Source organism: Chelonoidis abingdonii, chromosome 5 (genome assembly GCF_003597395.2).
Source record: "Chelonoidis abingdonii isolate Lonesome George chromosome 5, CheloAbing_2.0, whole genome shotgun sequence".
In the NCBI taxonomy this organism is placed as follows: domain Eukaryota; kingdom Metazoa; phylum Chordata; order Testudines; family Testudinidae; genus Chelonoidis; species Chelonoidis abingdonii.
In genome coordinates, this window is record NC_133773.1 from 53,798,246 (window position 1) to 53,812,873 (window position 14,628).

Consider the following 14,628-nt stretch of genomic DNA (forward strand, 5'->3'; position numbering starts at 1 on the left):
CGTCATTAATAGTCAGAGTAACCGCATCCTTAAATCGATTTCGGAACTCCTCGCCAAACAGAGAGGAAGTAGCGCTAAATTCGGATGGTGATAACTGCGGATAATAGGTTTCTGTAGGACGGAAATCGACGTTATTTGCCTCGGCCGTGCGGCAACTGACGCTCGCGACAGCATCTGTAACTGGAATGCAGCGGGCAGGTAAACAGGAAAAGCCCCGCGACTTTGAATTACATCCTGCTTGTCCAGCATGGAGCTCCTGATCAGCACGGGCTGGGCGATGCAATCTTCAAATCCCAAAAAGAGCTTCCAGCATGGACCGTCACGGAGATACTAGTCTTGATCGCTGTATGGGAGACAAATCTTGTTGTACAGCTTCCGTTACAGAACTTACAAACAAAGCGTTTAATTAAAAAAACGGCAGGCATACCACATGGCTGGCTGACAACGCGTACGGGAACTGGACCGCTATGAAGGTCGGAGGGGTCACTGAACTCACAAGCTAATTCCCACAGTCCACAGCAGTCTCTGAAAATTATTTTGCATTATGCGCAAGAGCCCCAATGTCTGTAGGTCAAAACGACAGTGTCTGGTGTGGTTCAGGAACAGCTCCTGCAGTTCTTTCCCCCTCCCCCACAACGTGATAAAAAAAGGGTTAAGAAATCATTCCTTAGGATACAAAACTTTTAAATCACCACTATGTTGTACCAGCTAGAATGCGCTGGTATGACGGTACGACTACACAGCACTGAAGTGCGGCAGTGATAGCTGAGGAACAGCTACCCACAGTGCACCGCTCCTTAAATCGATGGTAGCCTTGGACCATGGACATAAGCAATCGATTTTTTGATCGCACTGTGGACGCGCAAAACCGATTTTATAACATCGGTTTTGTAATATCGGTTTAAACTACTTCGAAATAATCGTGCAGTGTAGACGTACCCTGAGTCTCAGACACGGATCGCACATAACTGCGCATTGTGCTATCATCAGACTGCTGGGCAAGCTCCTAATATACAGTTCTGAGGCAATTAATACATCTTGGAATTCCTTCCTCCATACCCAGCCTCAATGACTAAAACCTGATTTAGAGCCAATTATTTTGAGTGCCATCATACAGTCCTCTTGTTTGGAAGCTGGTGCTATTTGACTCCTCACTCCTCATGCTCCTGCAGTGATAGCTGATGAAGCAAGAATTAACTGGATGTTAACTCGTTGTACAGCGCCATAGGCGCCCTGCCAGGCAAGAATATTTTTGCTCATCTTCCCACACATTCCCAATTGTTTTCTTCATTAATAAGTCTAAAAAATTCCTTAAAGCCCATGAGATTTTCTCTTTCAAACTACATTCCACCTGTTTCGCAGCTTGTACACTGAAGTTGGGGAAAACTGCAAGAGGGATCTGTGTATGGAGAATGAGTTTAGTATCATCATTATCTACACCTACTGATTTGCAGGAATAGAGCTGAGTGGCTAGTGAACTCTTCTGGGGTATCTACTCCCTCTTCCCTCTCCATATATACCTGAATAGTGTTGGTTAGCTTGTCCAAACCTAAGTACATTCTCTCTCTCTCTCTCTCTCTCACACACACACACACACAAAGAGAGAGGAAGGCATATTTGTGTGTGAGCACCACACCATGCATCCTCCTAATCTTAAATCAGGGTACCAATCTATACACCATGTAGGATGGTCATCACTTTTATTTCTGCCAAGCCTTCCCAGCAGATGTCGTTGGGCCACCTCATACTCCCTTTTTATTAACATACCGACTTTTGGTTTTTTAGGTGCAGCTTCTCACCTGCTTAAATACCATTCATTACAAATTAGCTAGCTAATAAGTACGCTCTTTGTAATCATCTTGTTATTACCTGCAGTGCTCATGTGATGCACACCTGTGGCATGTTGGCAATACACCTAGTTGAAGAGTGGGAAACTCCTAGGTTCAAAGCTGCCCTTGTATCTTTGCTTCCTGTTGAAAGCTTCTTTTGTTTAGTTTTTTTCTTCTTTATGTTGCCGCTGTAATTCTATCATTAATATCTTTAAAACCTTTTTCACACAAGTTACTCTTAGCATAAAGAAACGTTGTGAGTATACCAAGAGGTATATAAATGGATAATGACCCTTGCTTAAGACAAGTTTAACAGGTCCTGATCTCTGTTTCAGCAGCATTGTTGGTTATATAGCAGGGCAGGTAATCAAACAGTCACCTGAGAATCAACTAGGTTAGTCCTTCTGTACAATATTCCAGATGGCAAGATATGTTCACAATATTTCAAGTAAAGAATGCATTAATTCTTAGTGAGATAATGATAAAGTATTCAGTGATCCTCCAAAGAATTACTTCTACACAGTATGTGGGTGCTACTGTTTGTGCGCAGAGAGAGAGATTTGTGCATTCAAATAGCCATTTATTACACAGTTACCTGCTTGCATACACAAATGCAGCTTTTTGTGTGCAGCTGGATGCTCCTGCAACTTTTTCAGGTACATTTGTGGAAGCCCACTGAAAATGCAACTCTGCATCTTTTAATAAGTAACTCTTTGTCCAGCATTTCCTAAACTCTGACCTAGTCAGCCAAAATCCACATTTCTAGATACAATTATACAAAAATATACATCTCATGCGATACTGAGATTTCAGCTGAACAAAATCAGGAGCCAAACTGTACATTATATCATCCTTTACTAAGTATTTCTTTCATATCTCTACCAACCATCTTCATATTACTGTATGTTTCACACCACCAATAGGCATCAAACTGCCTAGGGGTGCTGGGAAACTGGCGAGACACACCAAGATCAAGAGTATTAAAAATCATCACAAGCAGCTCAGTTGATTGACAGCTGTTCAGTTTTAGCCATTCATTTATTTTTAAATGAATTTCAGTGGGTTTTTAGCCTAAAGAAAAACAACCCTTAAAAGTAATGAGTGATGGTAAATTCAGTGGGCTAACTTGGCAAGTGCTCCCGTTCTTTGATTTCCAAAGTTATCAAACCTCTTCCTCAACATAGTTTAACAACTGTATGGGACAATAAAGAAATAATAAGGGTGTGAGCCAAAGAGTTTCCTTAGTGAGGAGAACGGAGTGAAGGAAAAGAGAGGAATGTGATATAATTGTTATATGTATCAGTACTCCGGGGTTCTAGCGTTCTCTTTGTCCGGGACCTCTTGAGCAGCTTAACTTGAGGGGCAATGCTTCCCCATTTTGATATTTGCATAATACCAGGCTGTACTAAGACTCATTTAATACCTGTAAAGAGCTCTGAGACCCTCAGATGACAGGTTCTATGTGGGCCCAGTCCTGTGAGGTGCTGAGTAACCTCAAATCCCATTCAAGTCACTGGTGCTCAGCATCTTACAGGAGATGCTCAGCACCTGAGAGGATCAGGTCCCAAAAGCACCATATTATTAGCTAGTCCTCTTCAACCTATTATTATTATTATTTTGATTTAACTGTGGCATGTTTTCTTAAGAGTGCTAGTGACCAGCTTCTATCTAAAAGAGCTCATTGCTCTGAACTGAGATAAAATTTTTGCTCACCACTCCTGAGAAGACATTTGTAATTTTAAAATATCAACATGCCACCATTTAAAGAGTGATGTAGTCACAATACACAAGAAGAAAATGGAACCATAAAGCAAACACTCGCCCCTCCCGTATGATTTTACAGTATGTAATTCTACAGAAAATGAAGGCCCAAGATGAGCAAACATCATCACTTCAGGTAGCATGGCGAGCTATGGAACACAGCAGAAATAAGGCAAGCCAGAATCTCTGCTCTTCACACAGGTTCAGACATACTAGGTTCTAGAATGCTTGACAGAATGCTTCTCTGACTGGCCCTGCTCTCCTCCTTTTGCTGCTGTTCTTTCCCATGATTCAGCTGGCAACTGTGTCCGATAGCTATCAACACTGCTTGTAAGAACACAGTAAAATCCGGTATGTTTACAGCTCACCTGACAGCAACCTCTCTTGTCCTGAAACCCAGCCACCACTAAGGAAACTCCATATGAAACAAACACAAAATGCAGCTGCAGAAGAGGAAGGCTCGCTGCATCTTCAGCAGACGCTATTCATGCACACATTGGCTTTCGAGAGGAAATGACTGAAGATGAAGATTTACAAAGGGAAGAGTGCTAAGTATAGATAAAATATGTAATTTAACTTTTTTCTTCCCCCAAAACTTTGTCGTCTTGTAACCTACAAATACTACTTATGGAACAAAAAGACGAACCCAGAAACAGCTAATGGTGAAACCAAAAGAATTAGAACAACGTTCAAAATCATATCTGAAAATGCAAAAAGCAAGGACATTAAAAATTGCAGGGAAAGAATTTTAGAAACTCCTTATACTTGTAGTGATTGGGAATATGAGGTAGGAAGTGGAGTAATCCAATTATTTGCATTATTTGTACTACATTTGTACTTCTTAACTGCTATTTCCCCTAGCTGATCTTTGCTTTCTCCAAAATGAAATTGCTTAAAAAATAAAAACAAGAAAATTAACAAAGTCCTTCCATTTGCCACCCAAAAGGCTGAGGCTAGACTGACTGGCAACAGTGAAAAGCTGCTGCACCATTATAAAGCGATGGAAGTGGTTTCAGTACAGTGTGAAGGCTGGACCCACAATGGAATTTAATTGTTTTGGTAGCTGATGTGAATAAAAACATTAAAGAACCCCAAAGTTGGGGTGTTCTGGTCTTTATTCAGGGAATAAAATTAATATTAGGTGTAAAAGCTGAGAGGCAACCAAAGATAACTTTAGTTTCAAAATAAATTAAATTGCTTAATTAATCAACACCCCTCCCCCAAAAAATTCAATACTGGAAAAAAACTCATGTTGATGCTGCCCTTGTTTATTTGGCTGTGTGCTGGACTGAGGGTATATTTAGCTTCAGTGTGCTTGCAGGATTGCATCTTGAAGCTCAACAGGAAATCTCTGGAGTCAAAGCTAAAGATATCACTGCATGCTCGGAAATTTACGACCAGCTGTAAAAGTGGAGCTGTGGTGGTCAGAGTGCTGGAACAGTCTCCTTTTTAAATGAGAGAGAAGGCTGAATTAAACACTTCAACGTACTGAGTTCATGGCAGGCAGGATGCACCCAACAAGCTAAAAATAGCAATAGAGGAGGCTCTTCTACTGCTAGAGTAATATTGAACTGATATATATACACACACACTCCAATACCAGACGTACTCACAGAGTGGGTGGATGCAATGATGAGCTCCCAAAATCATAAGAACCAGTTCCCTACTGGGCCCTCAGCAGCATTTCAGCGGGGAGCTGGGGAGGGCAGGGGGAGATGTCTTCACTCGCTCAGCATTTCAGCGGCAGGTCCTTCACCCGGAATGAGTGAAGATCCTCCCCACTCCCCCTGCTGCCAAAGTGCCGCTGAAGACCTGGTAGGGAACCGCACAGTGAGTACAAGTCCAATGCGACTGTCTCCCCTCTCATCCGACCCCAACCCACGTCCTGCCCCCGACTGTCCCCCTCAAAACCCGCAAGTTTCTCCCCCTCCCCCACCAGGGTAGCAGCAGCAGCCCGGGGCTCTGGGGGCTATCTAAAGGGCCGGAGCTCCCCTGCTTCTACTGCCTGGCCCTTTAAATAGCTGCCGGAGCCCTGGGGAAGCGGTGGGGCTCCAGTGGCTATTTAAAGGACCAGGGCGGCAGAGGCAGCTGGAGCCCCGGCCCTTTAAATAGCCTCTGGAGCCCCCTGCTATCTTAGGGCTCTGGGGGCTATTTAGAGGGCCAGGGCTCCCCTGCTTCTACCGCCCCGGCCCTATAAATAGCTGCCGGAGCCCTGGAGTAGTAGCAGGGCTCTGGTGGCTCTTTAAAGAGCCGCGATGGTAGAAGTAGCGGGAGCCCTGGACTTTTTAAATAGCCCCCAGAGCCCCGCAGCCCTACGTCAGGACTCCAGCAGTGGGGCTCTGGTGGTAATTTAAAGGGCCTGGGGCTCCAGCCCCAGGCCCTTTAAATTGCCCCCTGGGGAAGCCGGGCCACTCCAGTACGCTGCACTGACTACTCCTCCAGGGCTCCCTCAGCTATTTAAAGGACTGGGGCAGTAGAAGCAGGGGAGCCGTGGGCCCTTTAAGTAGCCCCCAGAGCTCTGGGGTAGCGGGGGGCTCCAGGGGCTATTTAAAGGGCTGGGGCTCCAGCTGCCTCTGCCGCCCTGGTCCTTTAAATAGCCGCTGGAGCCCTGCCACATCCCCTGGGCTCCGGCAGCCCACCCGTCCACCCCTTTAGCAACCGGTTCTACACCGGATTCTAAATTTAACAACCGGTTCTTGCGAACTGGTGCGAACCGGCTCCAGCTCACCACTGGTTGGATGGGGTAAGAATTCCAGGGATGGGGGAGGTGGAGAAAGCATGTGTGTGAAATGTTGCTGAAGGAGGACAGAGATCTCCTCCTCATCCTCTGAAACTTTAAGAAACCTAATAATCCCCAAAACCATTTCAGTGGAGAGAAAAATTCATCAATATTAATCTTGTAAATAATAAAATTAGACACAAATTGCAGCACCAAAATGATCAGTCTTACAAATTTATTTTCATTCAGTCTATTGCTCTGCCCTCTTCATTTTTGCCTGACGCTTTTAAGGCTACTCAGTGCTTGTTGCTAATAGAACTCGTGCTGGGAAAGGCTATGTTGGAATGGTTGCAGGTTAACTTTGTGAGTAACCCTCAGAGACAAAGGTTGTTGGCGGGGAGCAGGGGGCTGGGGAAATTAATTGGCAGGATTTTTGTGCTAAAAGTTTTTAAAACCATTACAAACTAATATAATTATGGAAACTTATGAAGCCAGTGGAGTTATTTGGGAGGAGAGAAATGGGGGGTTTGCCTGGACTAGGGAAGTTTGCACCACACTGATGCAGTTACACGAGTGCAAACCCTTAACCTAGGCACTCTGCACCAGCGCAAAATTGGGCTTGTACCAGTGTGGTGTACAGTAGTAACGTAAAAGGATAAATTGTACTGGTGCAAGCCTACACTGGGAGTTTGCTGTGGCTCAGCTACACTGGAGAAACCCCCTCTCCTCCAAAACAAACAAACAAAAACAGAATCGATAGGGCTTGAGAGCATACGCTGGTCCTCAGTCTTTCATGGCTTAGTCCTACAAGGTTCTAAATGCCACCGAAGCCAATGGAGTTGGGGGTATTCAGTATATTACAGGATCAGGCTTTTATTTCTTAAGTGGAGTGAGCTACAAACATTACCCAAGACTGTTTTCCATTGGGATAATGGGAAAATAGTATGTACAGAACAACTTGTTTTCTGTTAGTAGGTTCCAACCACTAGATCATCATTTTCTATGTGTAAAGACCATCTGATTGAGATTGGATCACAGCTTTGCTTTGTGCGTGTTTCAGGGGCCTCGAGGAACACAGAATGCTCCTCTTTTTTGGTTAGTTATATGACAAGACTTGTGTTTGGGGATGGGAGATTAGTAACAAGACAAACATTAAATCTGCTCTCTTTAAAGAGCTGTTCAGGGTGTTCAGTCAATAGCTGTTTAAATTGCCTGAGAATCCTCCTACCTTTGGGCCTTGCATGCCAGTGATAACAAAGCTGCAACTTTGTTAACACAAATAAGACTATCTGAAAATGCCTGGTACCACCCTGCCTTAAAGAACCAGCTGAGTAGTCTCACAAATACAAACTAATTTCCTTGCCTGGAGACGGTTCATTAACTCAAGAAGAGGGAGTGAACGGATGATCCAAGCCTTGTAGTGTGTGCAGGTTTTTTATTAACTCTACATGGGAGGCAGTTTTTTAAACAATTAATGCTGGAGATGGCAGTCAGGAGTCACACTCCATTCTTCACTGCTACACATTCACTGTTTGACCTTGGACAAATCACTTCACTGCTTTGTGCTTCAGTTTCCCCATCTGTATAAGGAGGATAATGATACCTACCTACCTCACCAAACTGTCATTTAGTTATTAGCTGTAAAGTGCTTTGAGATCCTGACCGGTGTAACAGGAATGCAAAGTATTACTGTATGGTTAAAGAGAATGTTATTTCAAAAAGAGTCTGAATTTTTCTTGGCTCTTTCGCATGTAGCCATCCTCAAACTAGCAGGGAGAAGTTTTACTCAGAATGGAACATCAAATTTCTAAGCTGGCAGCAGCATATCAGGTATACCGCGACTCGGTAGGTGCTTCAGCAGTTAGGCCTCATAGGTGCTAGTCTGTGTGGGTCCCAACAACCACTCAGACACATGGCTAAAGGAAAGCATATTTTCTTAGGGCTGGTGGGAGGTACAGAAGATTGAACAGTCAAGTCAACAGTTCAAAGTGAGCAACAGCGGTTCTCGTTTTGGGTGCCGGGTGCAGTCCAATTGAGATCAAGGGCTCATAAGGCCTACTGTGTGAGGTACCCTCTCCAGTCCAGTCACTATTCAAGCAAACCCAGGGCAGGCTCAGTTAGTGTTTCTCATTAGAGCCCATCTACTGCTCCCCTATAAATTCCACACAGATCTGCACCTGGCTGTAATGTCCAGCAGTCACAGCCTGTTCCACACGCTCCTCTGCATAAGGTTCCTGGGGATTCCACTCTGCATTCAACTTCTCTCCAGCTCCCTGCTTGCTATGTGGCTCTTCCTTCAGCTTCCCTGCAGCTCCTTGCTTGCCATGGGGCCAAAAAGATCCTGGTGACGCTGCTGGGTTCAGGATCTTTCCCTTACCTGGCCTGGAGGAAGGAGATGTGCAGTGGGGAGGGGCAGAGGGGAGCTGTAGTCCCTGCTTAGCAGATCCATCACTAAAGATATCAGTCTCCCTCTTCCCTTGCTGTAATATTACTAGAAAATGCCTTCAAAAATGGCTAGGCAGAAGAGAACAGAGATCTTTGGCTAGTGAGCAGGGACTGTCTCTGGTCTAGACAGCAACTAGTTTTGCTGAATTCTGACACAGCATTTGCTTACCTCTGGAGCTCAGTCAAAGTAAGCAAGCAGCAGAGGCTGGAGAATCTGTCACGGCTGTCGGGAGCTGACAGCTGTACGTTCACTCTTCAACAATCTGTTTCCCCTTTGACAGGTGTAATTTGAGTGCTACACACCAACAGGCACATTCAGCCCCTTCATTACAGATGGCTTTGCAATGCCAGAGTGAGGTTCAGTCACCACCGCAAGATTTAAGAAACTCTCTCAAGAATGAGGCTGAAGACTCACAGAGATATTACAGTTGCCCAGCCAGCAAAGCAGTGCTTCTGCAACGGGGGCAATGTTTCACATGCAGCGCTGGCTTGTTACGCTATCAACATTAGTTTATTGCTGAACTCACTAAACAAATCAAAGTTTGGCAGTAACCAGAAGACTCCTTGCCAGTGATGGACTGCGAAGGCTCTGGAGATTTCCCTGGAGTAGGAGAATGAGGAGAGTGGGAGTCCTTCTGAGTCAGGGAGTGTCCCAGAAGCACAATCTAATACTATGGTACAAGGCTATTCAGGAACCCTCCCTCCTCAAGCACCTCTTCTGAGTGGTGATGGACCCGTTACAATAGTGCATTACAATCCCCAGTGCTCAAGAGTGTCAAGTCATGACCTGACAGGTAGATGATGGGACTCAAACCATGCTTTCCCAAGCACATCAGATGCTTACAATGCAAAATGGCTACTTTGGTTAAGCTTTCTGCACTTTCTATTATGTGAGGTGCTCTGAGCTAAAAAGGCTGTCCTTGGATAACCCCAGCATTTTAGGGTTTTACCACCTGGAGTGTTTTCTAAGGGCACTGTTTAGAGAGGCATAATGTACAGTAGAGAGTAAAGAAGACAGAATCACAGAAGTTATATATGGAGAAGATCAGCCAGTCCATCTACCAGCCAAAGTACGATTTTTCCCCATAGGACATTCTGTCCAATATATAAGAACTGCAGTAACAGAAAAACTCACAGCACCACCATCACTCTTTAACAAACAAATGAAAAGCCATAAAAGGCTGACCAAGAATGTTACATCAAATGCCTATTAGAAGACAGAGCCTTCTCAGGACAAACTGGAGTGTTCTTGTTAAAATCCAACTAGGCACATTACTTTTTTTTTTTTTTTTTTTAATAAGAGATGCATGTTGCCTTTTACCAGCTTCCCCCCGCTCAGTTCAGACAATTACAGCATAACTACTGGGATCAATTTAAGGACATACACAGTGTGTTAGAAAATGAGACATAAAGGGACATTCTGAATGATTTTAGGCCTTGAAATATCATGTGTTTAAAGGATGGTAAAGCCTTCTCTAAAGAGGCCCTTTTTGTCATTTGGAAAATCTCTCTGGTATTTTTATTATTTTTTTGGAAGCAAAAAAAACAGATGTATGCGAGCCCAGTGGCCTTCAGCAACACATCATGCTGTGGGCGTTGGTTTGCATGGAAGCCTTATGGGGGTCTCACCTTTAAGGTCTACACTGGGGGAAAAAAAAGTGCGGTCTTAGTTTGGAACCTGGGTTAAAATAGCTGTGAAGACACAGCAACTCTGCTTTCAAAAGCTTGAGTTCAACCCTAGGCTCCCCTGTAGGCTTTAACTCTTGCTGCTAACCAAGGTTACAGCTGCTATTTTAACCCACGTTATCTAGCGTGGGTGAGCTAACGTGAGTTAAGAATACACATTTCTCATCCCCACCCCACCCCCCAGTGTAGACATACCGTATGATTTGCAGTGATAAAATGGCCCTTATGCAGAGAAGTCCTACCAATAGCTTCCCTATAAAACGCCTGCTCATGCATGGGGACCTCTGTCAGAAGATTGCCAAGGTGCAAGGCAAGTTTCCGCAGGCAGCTAATGTGAGACTCCCTCGCCAAAGATTCCTGTTGGCACTGAGAGGATTCTGCCAGTCTCACACCCAAACCCAAAGACTCCCAGGATTGCAGAAAGAACTCTGCAAGTGAGACCTCCATAAAAATGATGGTGTGCGCAGTGGGACTGTTTTCCCAGCTTCCCCATGAAAGTTCCTATTGGTGCATGGGCAGCTCCACTGGTAACTCTACTCTTTGAAGATACATAGTAGTGTGGCAGGAGCTGTCCTCTTTTAAGGATATATCTACACTTAAGTTGGGAATCACCCCCAGCTCCAAGGAAACATACTTCTTCTATCTCTAGTTTTAATTATGCTAGTTCAATCAGCGTGTAACCACTTTGGTGCAAGTGGCAGGACACCCTAGTTGCCCCGAGTACATGCCTGTGCTCTCAGATGGGCATGCACTCAAGGTAGCTAACTTGTCCCACCACCTGTGCTGCCAAGGCTACGCTCTATTTTAAGTGTGCTAGCTTGAGCTGTGCTCCTTTTAACTAGGAAATCCTGGAGAAGTTTGGGAAATGTGCAATCAGTGGAGAGACGGAAGGTTGGTAACAGTTGGTTGCAGAAATTTGCAGGATCTGGCAGGTAGGCATCATCTTAGACATTTGCAGGGACTGGAGAAATATTTAGATTTATAATATCCTTCCTTTTGTAGCCAAAACAACATTAAGTAATAATGATACATAATGCACCACCAAAGACATAACCTCCACTGGTGCTATTTCTCCAAGAACTTGAATGAAAAGGCTTCCAGAGTTCTGCAAAAACTTGATGCTGCACTATTGCCAACCCCAAGCATTCCAAAACTTATGAATCAGGCCCTGCAAAATCACGAGACAGGTTTAAAAAGCAAGAAACTTTAAATAATAAATGTAGGGTTCTTTTTATTTACCTTTTGCTCTAAGTCTTTGAGGTTCACCTTTTAAGCTCTTCTTTGCAAACATCAGGGCTAAAAATTTACTTTTAAAAAAATCTGAAACCTGAGATTAATCGTGTAATCAGTTGACTCCAGGAGTTGGAGCTCTAAGAAAAAACACCAAAGATCACAAGACCCATGATAATATCATGAGAGTCAGCAACACTATCACAACCACTTGTGTGCAAAACTCTGCTCTTGGATGCCCACATACAAGGTGACCAGACGTCCCGATAAAATTGGAATTGTCCTGATATTAAGGCGTTTGTCCCGCATTCTGACTGATGTTTGGCTGGGATGCAATTTGTTCCGACATTTCGCGGCACTTCGCTTTTTTCTTTTTTTTTGTGTGCACGGGCCACTATTGACTCCCCCACCATGTGTCCTGATATTTTCTTCCTCTGATCTGGTCACCCTACCCACAAAGGTCATGCTAACAACAACAGGAGATGTGGATACTCTTCAGAGGTGCACTGTGGCTCAGTGAGGGGAATGTTTTTTTGTTGTGTGTTTGTTTTACAGCAGAGACTTCTTTCCAAGCTCCTCTCTATGAAACAACAAATAATGAACATTACGTCAGCCACACACGCACACACTTTGTGAAAATTCAGAAGATTCATTTGAGAGAGAAAGGAGGAATTGCATGATGTGATGCAAAGAAGGATTTTGTTTGTTTGTTTCTGAACGTTAAGAAATCTGCTTCTTCTCTGGCCTACTTCTTTAGCCTTCAATTAATTGCTTTTCAGCCTTGCAATCTCTGCTTGCGAGGTTCATTTGGCCATTTCAGTTTAGTAAGCAGGTCCAAAAGGTTTCAGGCACATGTGGGCAATTGTGGAATGCAGCACTAAGTAGTAAACATCTAAGAACAACAGCATTTGTATGGAATTTTACTGCTGTGTACACTTCCGACACCAAAGGGGAAGGGGCAGCAGAGGAGAACCAAGTCATATGTTCTGGGGAAGGAAGCCACAGTAACCCTTCTGTTCAGATCCTCCACAAGGTGTCTCTTTATGCTGAGTCTACCCGTGCTCATTCAACAGTTCCCTGTTTCAGCACATGCCCTATGTTGCTCTCTCTTTCTTCTTGATATAAGAAGGAGCTACAGTAATGGGGTAGGTATTCTAGGAGTGCTATTTACCCTGCTGTTTCCTTTTCCTTGTAAACTCTTGTTTTCAGGGGCTTATGGTATGACCACATTGATTCTCTTCTCTTTCACAATGGTTTTATACCAGTGTATCTCCACATTGCTCCGGATTTACACTGATATAAGTAAGAGAAGAATTAGGCCCACTGATTTTAGGCCCCCAAGAGACCTCAGCCAGAGTGAGATCTGCTTATATATGAAAAAACACTAACATTTGTCATGAAATATATGAAAAAAGAGTCTTACTTTTGTCATTTTAAAGGCACACCATAAAAAAAGCCAAGTAGGTTAATGGCATTTTTAAATCGCCCATACCAGTGATTTGCAAAAAGTTTGCTTTATGAAATGGAATTTTGCTAGCAGGGGCCATTGTGGTAGCTAGAGGATTTAGAGTGTCTGGAGAGAAGAGCTAATTTAAAATTATGTTTACAGAACTGGTAACATCTTTGACCTGCATGTTCTGAAATAAAAGTCCCACTCATTATTCGTGTTTGTGTACATTCTTAATAATCGGTTTAGAGTTAAGATCTTTAAATAAGTACATGAGTCAGAAGGCAGACCTCTGTGGCAGCATGGTCAGACCAAGGTTACTGAAGAGTTCAGCAGCTAAAATGACTATGAAAAATAAGTGTCAGCATTTATTTGCAGACGCACATACACCCTGCTTTAATTTCATTTTTGTCTGCAGTGCAACCTTCCACCTATTTTTTTATGAAATGGGGGACTTATTTATTTTGGGGAACATACTCCAAAATCATTTGTTGGGGAAGGTTATATTCCTGAGTTTCTTTCAACTACTGAGCCACTTAAATGTGCTGAAAATAGTAACAGAAATAAATAAAGTGCCTGAACAACACTTAAATACAATCCATAGTGCAAAATTAAGCAACTTGCTTCTCTCTCTTTTTTTTTTTTTTCCTCTTTCCATCTCTTTTCCTATCCTGGGTTTCTTTTTTGGTCTTCCTCCACTTTGGTCTGTCCTTGTTGCTCCCTCAGCTTCTTCCTATCAGGGGCATGATGGGAAGCTAGTGTACAGAGCATCACGCAGGCACTTTCAAAAAGCAGCCACTCCACTTAGGATGGACATCAATTGTCAGCAGGCATATCTACATACCCTGCTGTCTACAGGTGGCTAAGTTGAAGGAGACCCTACCCTGGTCTCACTCTCATGAAGTTCGTGTCTTTCAGATCCATAACAAAGATGAAGGAATATGTAGAAATTCAGATAGGAACATCCTCTATCCCACACCACTTGACTTCTATAGATCTCATCACTATACTCCCCATCTGCCCTTATAGCAATTGGACTGGAAAGCAAATGTTAAACAGTGCCTAAGTGGTGAACTCATACATGACATTATGTGATACCTCCTCCTCTGAGCATTGGATCTGTGCTCCAAAACATACAGCCTGCTGAGAAGTTACTTTTCCTTAGCTAGTCCCATAGTAAACTGGAAAGTTTGCATTGTGATATACTCTAGCCAACTCATCCCTTACAACATGATAAATAGAACATAATGGCTCCTGCCAAACCAATAAAAGGCCCTAAGTCTGTGCATACATGTTAAAGCTCCAAAGGAGAATTACAGCCTGCAGAGGAAAGATGACACATCTCACAAGTCTAAAAAAGGAGGTGAGGTTTGCAAGAGTAAAGCACAAGGAGGATGCATCTGTGTGTGATCAGAAGTTGATTGGTTCACTGGAAAATCACCATCTGTCTATTAACCCACCCCACTTCAGTTCTGACTTAAAAAGTGAATGTGAAGAGGATAGTTCAGAAG

At 43.6% G+C, this 14,628-nt stretch overlaps 1 protein-coding gene across 2 annotated transcripts in view; it reads right to left on the bottom strand.

Moving 5' to 3' along the window:
- The window catches only part of MAML3 (mastermind like transcriptional coactivator 3), a 372,281-nt gene that overhangs the window by 41,295 nt on the left and 316,358 nt on the right, over positions 1 to 14,628 (bottom strand). The window lies entirely within an intron of this gene.